Source organism: Carettochelys insculpta, chromosome 5 (assembly GCF_033958435.1).
Source record: "Carettochelys insculpta isolate YL-2023 chromosome 5, ASM3395843v1, whole genome shotgun sequence".
Classification (NCBI taxonomy): Eukaryota; Metazoa; Chordata; order Testudines; family Carettochelyidae; genus Carettochelys; species Carettochelys insculpta.
In genome coordinates, this window is record NC_134141.1 from 76959982 (window position 1) to 76972278 (window position 12297).

Here is a 12297-nt window from a genome sequence, read left to right on the forward strand (position 1 = left end):
TTCTCAATCTGAGGTACACATACCACTGGAGATACACAGAGGTCCTCCAGGAGACACCTGGACAGAACTCATTGGAACATGTGCCTAATTTTACAACAGCCTACCTTGAAAATTCTAGCAAAGTCAGTGCAAACTAAAATTTCATACTGATAAAATGAGAAGGTAACCCATCTGTCAATAATAGTGTGCTGCAACACTTCCATATTTCTGTATCTGATTTCGTAAGCAAGTAGTTTTTTGGTGAAATGAAACTTGGGAGTATGCAAGACATTTCAGACTCCTGAAAGAGGGTACAGTAGTCTGGAAAGGTTGAGAACCCGGCTCTAGCACAAAGAACTCTGTGCCAGGCAACATCACATAGGCTATGTCTACACTTGCCCCCTTATTTGAAGGGGGCATGGTAATCAAGGTGATGGGAGATTACTAATGAAGTGCAGCAATGAATATGTAGTGCACTTCATTAGGCAAATTCTCCCCCATTGCAACTTCAAAGTGTCAAACTTTGAAGTGCCGGAATGCTGTGTGGCTGCGGAATGCTGTGTGGCACTACTTTGAAGTGCCTTTACTCCTCAACATTTTGGACCTGAGAATGGAACGGGCCATTCTGTTAAAGGTCTGAGAATTTGTGTCCTAGATCACAGAGAATTTAAAAACAGATTACAGCGAGAAATTTGTGAACTGGAATTGACATTCAAATTTGACACATTAACACATGGCATGAACAGAGATGTCAGTTACCTCCCTCATTACAAGGCCTGCTTCCCTTCCGTTAATGCTTGTAATTATCTCAGGCAAGACACTTAACACTCTCCCTCCCCTCATCCCCCTCCTTCAGTCGTATGTACTTGATTTGTCAGTTTTTATTGCACTTTTTTTTTTTTTGGTACTCTGCACTTATAAATGTCAGTCTGTATTGGAAATGAAATTGATCTGATGAAGTGGGCCTGTCCCACAAAAGTCTTCACTGAATAAATCATTTTGTTAGTCTTTAAAGTGCTACATTTCTGCTGTTTTATTTTGCTGGATCACGGACTAACACAGCTACCTCTCTGTCACTGATGATATGAAAGTTCACGTTAAAAGAGGGGTTTTCAAAACATCTTAAAGTAAAACTTAGAGATATTTTCCACACTTGTTTATGCTTTGTCTATGAATGCAGGTTTATCAGGGCAGGTAATGTGGCTTACAAGCCTCTAACATATATAATTCCCGATAGGAGATCCACAAACTTAGAGTCAGATGCTGATTTCAGTTATACTGATGTAAATCAGGAGCACTTCCACTAGTTACAGTGTAGCTGCTCTGAATTTGGGTATGTGTTACAGAGATTAAAATAAATCAGATTAAAACATCCTGTTAAAAATGAAACCTGGAATAATACATATAATTGGAAATGTCCACAACTATATCTTTGTAACTGTTACCTAATGGAAGTACTATACTAATGTTCTAAGGTACAAAAAGACTGTCAGTTCTTTTTACTGCCAGTCTGCTTTAATGCCAGTCTGTGGATTGGGACAGTTCACACAGCAGTCATTGAGAACATTTTCAAGCCATGATTTTTGGAACTCACCCCTCTTATTACCATGTCAGAATATTTTCCTCAGCCCATTAGAAAATTACTTTTTCTTGAAGTTCTTTTCAAAGATTCCAAAGGTTCATTCACAACGTTAAGCCACTATAAAATTCAGCATAATGTACAGCACTCTCTGATGGTGCCTTTCCCTACAGCTTTTCAGTTGCTGAGTTCTAAATGTAAAAAAAGAGAAGTTATTTTGAATGGAACTGATACAAAAATTGGAAACACTCAACGATTCTAAAAATCACATAATGTCAACAATAGATAGGGAAAGTCGTTCCCAGGTTGGATGTTGACTCTTTGTGTTCCCATATCGGAGCATGTATTTTTAAATAATATTATTTCAAATGCTGAAAAGGAATGCAAAAATGGATTATGTTATCTTGTTAGCACACTTAATACAGCATATATTCATCCCTTCCCCCTCTTGTCATTAGTGCTGAAAATTGATATAGTTTTCTAAACAGCAAATCCAAGCAGCAGTGTGGTCATGGGAAACTGCAACAAATGACCATTTGCTTGGGAAAGCAGCACACTGTGAGTTTAAAGTCATTCTTGTTTACATACTGGCTTGACTCTCAACAACAGGTCATACGCATGGAAACAAGAGCTGCCTGAAATATCGTGTGGGGCCAGTAAAACCAGGATTGCTCTCTGAGCTACCAAGAGGGCCCCAAATGATCATAAGCAGCCTATCCTTCTGAGACGTGGGTGAATTCAGACTTTGCTGACTGACCCAAGGTGAGCTCGCTCACAGAAGATAACAGAGTTGGCACACAATGTAGCTTCATTTTTCTTCTTTCAACTGCTAAGCATCATTATGTCTCTACAGCACAAATTTTGATTACTTCTAGGGGATAGGCAATATTGCCAGTGTAAGAGTCCATTAAAATTACATAGTATACTGTAAATTTTTTTCAAGAAACAAAAGAATCCAAGTTAAGAAAAATGTAAATAGGTTTTACCCTCAAAAGCTCATGACCTAATAAATTTGTTAATCTCTAAGGTGCCCACAGTACTACTTGTTATTTGTGAAGTTACAGACGAACACAGCTACCCCTCTGAGACTAAGCTAATGTTAAATAATGGAAGAAAGTAATTTGAGTTTTCTCTAGAAATGAAAGTAAAGATAAAAAGACAAGATTTTGTTTAATGAGTTATTGTGTTCATATTTGAACCGAAGATAAAGATTTCCTGTTACTAGCTCACACTTGAGAATCGATTCCCCATACTTTGCATTGGGAGTTACTAACAACTGACAACTCCCTGTGCACCAGGCTTAAAATGAACTCCTTCATTCCTGCTCTGGGAACAAAAAACAAAAAGCTACTGTATTCTGCAGAAATAAAATTATCCGCTGTGATAAACCACCGCCTCTCCAGACTATAGCCGAATTTTTTACCACTGTGATTACTGTTTCAGTTTATTAGTTTATAAGTTCTTATTGCTGCTCCTCGACCTTCCAAACCCTGCCCTTGCCACCGAAATCTAAACCAAGTCCGTAAGACCTAATGTGGACTTGCAAAGTAGCATACCCTTCAGCTTTGTAAGTATAATTGACACCTAAGGACACTGAGGTTTAATATAGATAGATATTCCCACTTTCATATCTCAAATAAATCTGTGCCCTGCTATGATTCTAGTGGCATTTCCAAATACACCCGCTCCCATATCACTAAATAGCCCACAATGGAAGTAAACTTAGTTTAGAAGGCAAACTAATCAAACTGTTCTTGCAGTCAGAAATACAACACTGGCTCCAACTAGTAGCAAAGAGCTATTCAGTGGCACTGTATCATACATACTTCTAAAGTATGTTTAGTCTCTTAAGTTCTCAGACTGGCTGCAAACTTTTTGAGTGGCACAGGCTAAGTTGGGATGAAAATGAACAACAAGACTGTTGTTTAAATTATAATGAACGCTTTGAGCATTTTTTTAAAAGGATCGGTGTGGTGGCTTTTAAACAACTTAACTGGCAATAGTGTGCATGGCTTCACTTTACAACTTTTTTTACATGAGTGGAGGTTGGAGGAAACAAGGAACATTATCACTTTTTTTTTCTGCTAGGTGAAGACCATCCAATCTCATTTTTATTGTAAAATCTTTAAGAGAGACAAATAAACTAGACTGATTTGTAAGATCAGCTATCAAAAGTGTAGTTCTGTAAATTTAATCAAACAAGTAGTACCCTCGAGCAAATGAATTTACTCACATGCAGGATCACACTACCAAGTTGTCATTTTCAGACCTTTCAAAAATGGGCTGATTTATATAGAGCAAAAGCTTTAACTAAAGTACATTGACCTGGTTCTTCCTATAATAAGCCCTGTGTCACAGATTTATCTTATTTAAATGAGATACACCTTATTTATAGAATGTACACAAAATTTGTTGATGTTATTTTTAAATATATTCTTTTGTTATTGTGTGTGTTAACAAAAGGCATTTCAATTTGCACTGTGATCAATAAAACACATTAGAACATGCTAATAAAACACAAGACTGCATGCTATTAAAGCTTCTATTAAGCCCATATTTACACTATACAAGTGTAATATATTATCTCTGCACAGAATTCTTACTAACCAAAACCCAGTGAGGTTCTTCCTTGGATTTCTGTGGACTGTGCATCAAATGTTAAGATGGTAAATATATTTATTCCTCTCAGTGGTTACCTGCAAAGGAAACAATATTTATGATTATAAACAATATATTTATGATTTATTCTGATGGTCTGAAAGGCATCTTCTAAGTTAAAAATAGTGAAGGCAGTGGGTTCTGCTCTTTATTTATATTATATATATTGGTTTCCTCTAATTTTGCTAGAGAATTTATTGGAGGTGTGAGACATGTGGGCCAAGAGCTTTTTCAAACCTTAATTGAAAGGCCAGGATCTTGAAATCTCTGAAACCCCACACTTTTTGACATTAGTTTATAAGGTGCTAATGTTAGCAAAAAATAATCAACAGTCACACAGTTTAAGCAGCTTAAACACAAGTCACTCCTTATCTCACCACTTTTGGGTCTGTTCTTTACCTAGCCTCAAAGTGAAGCTTTGGTACAGCTCATCAGGATCACAATGAAAACAATCACCAGAAAGCAAAACATACCATAGTTTGCAGAATGCTTGTCCTAAACAGCAAAACACATCCAAAATCATAAAAATGAAGACAGGGCTTCACTTACAAATTAGCGTTACTACCTGCTACTTATAGGAAAAACATGAGTTAAACAAGTATGCAATCTCTCTTTCAGAGATCACATTCAGGTGATTAAGTATACTGTAATGTTCTGCAATAATCCTTATAATACCTAATTCTCACACTGCTTTTAACTCATAAAAATAATCTTGATTATTATTAATATTTCAGGCATGTACAATGCAGTTAATACTCATATTGAAGCTCACTTTACATAGATTAAGAGAGCACCAAACAATTTTGCATGCGTGGGCAAAACATACCCTCTGTGTAGCCACCAGCTCAACTTCCTTCAGAAGACCAGAGAGTGTGAATAGCTGCCATTAGACTTAATGTCACTGAAGTCAGTATCAGAGCATTCCAAGACCCGCCATTAGCAAGTAGCATGGATTAAGAGATGTGTCTTGCCTTTGCTCAGTTCAGGCATGGATGTTTCCAGCAAGGCTGGGCCTCAGAAGTAAAGACTTCCACATAGAATGTCCGACCACAGACAACCATGAATAGTGAATAGTCCTCATGTCAGAATGATGAAATATTGTTTCCTAACCCAAATGATGCACCATCCCATAGGCAAAGATATGATTATTTGAAAAGAAATACATGGGGTCAGACCATGAATGGCCTAAGCCAGCTACAACCTCAGTGCAGGGACTGCTCCAGGCTAACTTTGCAGAGGGAGCCTACCAGTAAGAACAGGACCAAAGCTGGGTTGGGGCTGGGGCAATGTACAATGTACTTTCCAAAGGATAGAAGACCTCTCCTACAAACAAGTGTACTCCTAATTACTCAGCTTATCAAAAATGCATATTATGAATGACTCTGTCTTTCCCCACTTCCAGGAAATATTTTACTGAGTAAACACACCGTAAGCTTTAGCATTCTCTGTTATTCTTCAATTGACACAAATATGTGCCTTTCCTCTAATAATACCTGAGTCCGTAAAGCATATATGGACCTGGCACCAGCAAATTCAAGTTTATTCATTGTATTATACTATATAGTTGTTTTAAATATGTATTATAAATTTGAAGAGCAGTACAAGAAAAGAGGGATGTTTGAGGGGAGACAAATCTTGCAAAGACCTTCTTGTGAATAACCTCACTATTTCAAGCAGCATTAAATCTTGGGGATGCACAGAGACAAAAAATCATGCAGACATTATGAAAATGTTCACACACAATTTAGTGAATTCAGTTTTCTCTAGAATACTTAAAATTCCCAAATTTTAATACTGGCTTTGTTTACCAATTATTCCATTTTTGCTAGAAGAACTCTTCAAATATCTCCATGTGGCCTGTAGATACATTTTCAAGATCCGTAACAGTGCTTCCACAGAACACAGTTTTTGTATATTAATTCCCATTACCTATGTTAAGTACTTAATAAAATTATAACTAGGGACAGACAAACCAGTACAGAAAGAGCCAAACAAGCCTTGGAACTTGGCCCAAAAGCTCAAACCCAAAATAAATCTATTCTGAGCTTCTGAAAAATTTGGGCAAGTGACCCTTACCTCCACCCAGGGTTGCCGGCCCACAGAAATTTAATTTATGGACAAAATGGGAAAAATTTGAGGACAAATTTTTTTACGGACATAATTTTTGTCCTACATTAAGATGACATAAATGGTCAAAAATGAAAAGTAATCATCATTCATACGTCAAAAGAACAATATGCTATTTAATTTACTTTCATTTAGTTAGTCATGGTCCTGGAAGTGGTTCACATTATGTTACCTCAACTATTGACCTACATAAACAACTAAAATGTCCAATTTCCGCTGCTCTGCAATAAAATGGCTGAAGCAGCACAGAAGAAATTTAATTGCTGTAGAATAATTGCTGGTTTTTGAAATTTTATTGCACTTTTATGAAATTTACGGACACCTACATTTTTTACAGACTTTACAGACATGTCCAGTTTTGGCTAATTCTTTACATACTGTCCATAAATTTACTGATGGTTGGCAACCCTGTCTCCACCTCGCACCTAAAGAAAATTGAAACTATTTCAAACAGTCTCCAAATCTATTTTCCACTGGCAACACATGCTCATATACTATTTATCTGGAAACAGATATTGGGAGAGAATACTTTGCTATACCTTTGCAGCAGCTGGTCTTTGGGCTGACACGGAGTCTTTGGGCTGCTTCTTCTAGTCCTCTAAGAACATCCTAAAAACCTGCCGCTCATTTCCTTAATTTTATGCGAAATCGATGACTAGTCCATTGCTCCTCCAATTCACATGGTACTGAGCCAATGACCAGTCATTCTTCATGGTGGTGATATACCAGCTTATCTTCAGGGGGACATGTAAATGCTTTGTACACTGATGCTCACCAGTGAACTAGTCCTTTAATATTTACTGCATTCAGCTATGAAACTGCTCAGAATGCAGTGGGCCAGGCTCAAATTTCTCTTCCTTTGTTGGAAAATCCTATGATTAAAAATCCAACTCCAAATTTCCCATCTTCTAAATTTTCCAGTTTTAAAAATTATTTTCAACAACATCCATCGATATCCTATTCCCATTATGAAATGTCTTGAGGAACCAGTTGTAGCCCTCTTGCACCTTTAAGAAGCCTCTATTATGCACATATATTTGCATATGTGGATCCACTTATTAAGAGGTGCTCATTCAGGCTGCATTTTGTTACAACACACTTTTTTCCCCCGAATAGATGCTGTTGAATGTCAATATTGCAGAACAATTTATCCTGGAAAATAGATTTACTAATGAACTCAGATTAACTTGTATAAGATATTTGACAGATATTCTGTGTCTCTTAAAATATCAGAGAGGCTGGTTGTCTTACATATTTGCAATAATTAAAACACTGATTTTGCAGAAGAGGGGACCTTCCTTAACCTCATCATTGGCAGCAGGCTGGAGTGCCTGCTGTTCTTGGAACAGTGGATTATTTAAAATTTTGCTCACCAGGATAGAAACACACATTTTGCTTGTATGAGGGAAAAATGATAAAATACAATCCCAACAATCTGCCTGCATTGGCAGATTCGGGGTCCTCTCAAGTAGGTATGGCAATAAAGATGTGCAATGAACACAGACGGCACATACAAGGCTTTGTGTGACTTGGTGCTTGGCACTGCATCTCTGCTGGAGTGGGACCTCCATGCCAGCTCCAATTAGGTCATTAGAGGAAGTATGAAGAACAAGTAGTAGTGAAATCCTTATTTCAATAGATAGAGTGAATTTGCAGCCTCAGGGAATCCTGTAGCAGCCCTAGGTTTTGGGGTGGATTATTTTCCCCCAAGCGTGCTTACTCCTCTGCATAACATCCCTTACGGAGATAAGCCATTAATTAGAACCGACATGACTCAATCACATAATCAAATAAGTTCAGAGTAAGTTACACCACCTATTCCAGATTCCAGCCACTGTAGAGCTATTCTGGCTTTAAAAAAAAAAAAAAAAAAAAACGCTCAGAAAGGACTTCCCTTTGGATGACTATAATCAAGGCTCTTAGTGGCCCCTAAGCACTGTCTAGGTTTTGTTCCAGAAAATTCTACACTGTTTCTATTATAGGTGCGGGTTCTTTGGTTATGTGGAAAGATTAGACAACGTAGTGCTTACCTTGCCAGCAGTTGTCTGGCGTCATTTCTACTCTAGCAGTCCCACTCCTGCTCTCCTCTATGGTCTTGCATGAGTGTTAGCAACGATGTGACTTTTGTCATAAAATAAGCCTAGAGCGGACACATCTCAGGACTCTGATTTTGACTGTTTTATGTTGCAGAGTAATGATCTTATCCAGGACTGTGTTAAGAGCTTTGTCCCAAGGATGAGCCAAACCAAGACCAACCAACAGATAGTACGTATAAAATTAAAGAGGAGTTTGGGTCTTTTGTTTATGAATTGTGGATGTGTATTACGGAATGTTTTGTCTTTGGTGCCCTCACCCAAGTTGAGAAAACTAGATCATTTCCCTCTTTTAGCACAATACTTCTCTGTAGGAAGTGTTATCAATATTATGTCTGTTAGCTACAGCCTGTTAGTTATAGCCATGCCTGTTAGCCTTGAATATTTAGAAACTTAAAACCAATGCCAGTGCGTTATTACTGTAACGAGGCCCTGCAAGGAACAGAGATATACCTGTTCAAAGCAGCTTGCAAGATCCTTTTTATAGCTATAATTTTTACATCCATAATTACTATATTTTGCTCTTCCACATTCACCCTTCCTTATGCTTTCTAGGCATCATGTTGTGAATGAGGTACTTAATCTGAGACCACTGAAGTCATTGGGAGGATGCCAAGTCAGATGTACGTTCCTGATGCCAAGTGTTTGCAACTAGTTTTCTCTGTTCTACAAAATATTCTGGTTGGGCAAGTATTTTTGTATAGAATTTGACATTCCTTAACATGCTTAATTGACAATAGAAGGGAGACAAAGCATCTAAAGGTTCTTGTAATTATATCTACTTACATCTTCTTATCATTGGCAACATTTTCTGAGCTTTCCAAATTATGCAGTGTTGCTTTGACCTATTTTTTTAGATGTCTGAAAGGATAATAAAGGATCTGAAAGGCAGTAATTTTGGACTTAAAGTTCAAACTTTGAATCTTTATATTTTTAGTACAGAGTCTAAAAGATGTTCATAGAAGGAAAAAAGTAGACAGAGGTCAGAAAAGGAAGAGAGTTGTTTTGGGAAAGGCAACAGCCCTTTATGGGCTCCGGGGGGTTTATTTTCCATTCATCTTTTATTTTTCCAAGAACACTATTCCTTTTTAAATGAATAATTATGCAATACCACTTACAAACAAAGAAAAGCTATTATTAGTATAAGCCTCTGTAGGGTTTTAAAGGCTCTCAGCTTTTGTGGATATTTCGAATGTAACCATGAAAATGCATATAAAGTGAAGTCACCTAACCAGCAAAAAATGATGGAATGACTTGATTTCAGAGGTAGATTCTAATTTGCTTCTTGGGGACTTCCAGTCCAGAGACTATTTGATTATACTTTAGTCTAATCAGAAATATTTGGGATTCAGAAATCATAATACATGCTACAGTTCTTGGAAACAGCATCAGCCTTAAGGGTTGAAAGCTTATCTGAATGGAAGAAAGGGCCACAGAGATATGTGACCAATACAAAACAACCGTTCTAAAGAAAGTGGCGTAAGATTTTCAAAGTGAAGTCAATCTGCTATAGCACACAGCTGAACTGAAAGCAGCCAACAGACTAGAGGAGTAACAAACAATCCCAGTTCATCAATTCTGCATGAATGATTTGCTCTGATAACACATCCTGATTGAAAATGTTCTTGAGTTAATTGGCCTTAAAAATAATCACTGATATTAAGATTTACTACCTGATAATCACAACGCTCAGACTTGTCCTTCTGAGAGTTAGAGTTTCAAACAGGGAGAATGTGAGTTTCAAAGAATGTGAATGAAGGGACTAGTCTCTGACTTCCACAGCATCTTGAATGAGAGCTCTTACGTTTGCTTCTTAGTATGAAGAAGTATCAGAGGGGTAGCCATGTCAGTCTGTACCCAGAAAAATAATGAGAAGTCTTGTGGTACCTTATAGACTAACAGATATTTCATCTAATGAAATGGGTCTTTGCCCATGAAAGCTTACAGTCCAAAAAATCTGTTAGTCGGTAAGTATGAAGAAGTTTATTTAACAAGATTTTATTTAAAGTAACAGGTTTTCTCTCTTGAATTTATTTTGCTTTATAGAGCTTCATTTACTCCATCAAAGACCAATTTTGAAAACTAATATTGGCTTCTGTAGGGGCAGGAGAGAGCCCTGTTTGTAAAACATGATATATCTTTCAAAAAAAAATAAGTCTTGTAGGTACCACACTTCCCTGCATAATATCCTGATTCCAGTTGACTGGCAAAGTTCTAGACTTTAACTCTTTGGTCTGAATTGTCCGATTCCAGGAGTCTATCAAAAGCTGAGTGTGTGTGTGTGTGTGTGTGTGTGTGTGTGTGTGAGTGAGTGAGTGAGTGAGTGAGAGAAAGAGAAGGGGGGGGCAGATAAGCGGAAAAATTACAGAAAAAATGATTCAGCCATTTTCAGAACAAGATTAGGAAAAAATAGTTTTGTTCATGTTAAAAAATTCTTAGAGATGTTAGTTAACTATAAATTACAGTATGTTAAGCTGCATCTACACTATGAGCTAAAACTGATTTTAAGTCAGTTAGCCTGATTTTTCCCAGTTCCATGAAAATTGACATAATATCAAATCCTAAAATCATAGTAACCTGCCAGGTGTAGCATTCAGTTCGAATTTAAAATTCCGAATGAAGGGTAGTGAGAATGTGCCATGTGTTTAAATCATGTTCATTGCCTCCACAGATGTCCCGTATGTGCCCTACAATGCCTCACAGTTTTCCACTCTTACATCTCCGCTGCTCTCAGGTTTGGAGGAATTAGGCAACAGGAAGACTGTTACAATTCAGTACCTGGAAGTCCATGGCTGTAGGGTCATGACAGGCTGAAAAATTTTCTTTCATTTTCTTTGCAAGTAGCGCACCTGTGGGGTCTGTGGTTCTGTGTATACCCCTGCTAGCTGTCTTTCCTTCTGTGCTGCCTGGCGCCAACCACTGGACCCCCATAACATGTGTCAGCTAGGCTGTGGGTGGGGTTGTGCTTCTCTGGTAGGATGAGAAACTTCTTTTCAGCCATTTACATCTGGTCCTGACCTCTACATTCCCTCCCTGCCCTCCCTGCATGACGTGGCTTGACCCCAAATCAATAAAAGGGTGCACTGTGCAAGGAGCGGGCAGCTTATGTGCAGAGGGGACAATGATTTTTCAGGGACTGGCTGTAGCCGGGGTCTTTTAGCTGCCTGAGGGAAGTCTCCCTTGGTGGTCACGATTTTCAGGGCTGGCTGTAGCAGTGGGTGTCTTAGCAACCCAAGGAAAGTCTGCCCGGTGGTCAGTGTTTTCGGGGCTGGCTGTAGCCAGGGGTCTTTTAGCCACCCTGAGCCATACGTGTTTCAGTGAAGGCAATGGATTCGCTATACAATTACCACAATTGTTGAAGTAAGGCTTGCAGCAGGGAATATTCTTGTCCTAAGGGTCTTTTGTTCCAGGTCCAAACCTGGCTGTAGCCTGGGGTCTTTTAACCTGATGAATCATTCAAGTTTCAGTGTAGCAACCATGTCTACTTTAACATAAGGGTCTTGTTTGGTAGGAGGCCTAAATCCGATTTAAGTTCCTGAAAGGGGCTCCGTGGATGGTCACGATTTTCATGACTGTCAAAAGTCTACTGTCTCACAGCCGCCCCAAGACATTACTGATGATTCATTCAAGTTTCAGCATAGCACCCATGTCTACTTAATCATTTAACATGGCAGGGGGAAAGACGGGAATGAAATGTGGGAAGATGTTGTCATGTACCCACATCTAGTTACAGGACCAGAATGCAACAGGACTCAGGGAACTGAGGGATAGGTTCCCACAATACACTGCTGCAGCACTCGGGGAAGGTGAAGATGCTCAAATCGAACAGATAAAACCTAGTGTTAAGAAATCGATTTTAAT

At 38.3% G+C, this 12297-nt stretch overlaps 1 long non-coding RNA gene across 3 annotated transcripts in view; it reads right to left on the reverse strand.

The window, feature by feature from the left end:
* Positions 1-12297, reverse strand: part of LOC142013658 (uncharacterized) — an 84130-nt gene that overhangs the window by 39966 nt on the left and 31867 nt on the right. For 2 of the 3 annotated variants that reach the window (XR_012645750.1, XR_012645748.1), the window contains exon 3: positions 4166-4254. This is a non-coding gene — a long non-coding RNA (uncharacterized LOC142013658). Of the gene's footprint in view, positions 1-1573; positions 1750-4165; positions 4255-12297 lie in introns of all 3 variants that reach the window. The other variant, XR_012645749.1, reaches the window with a different exon arrangement.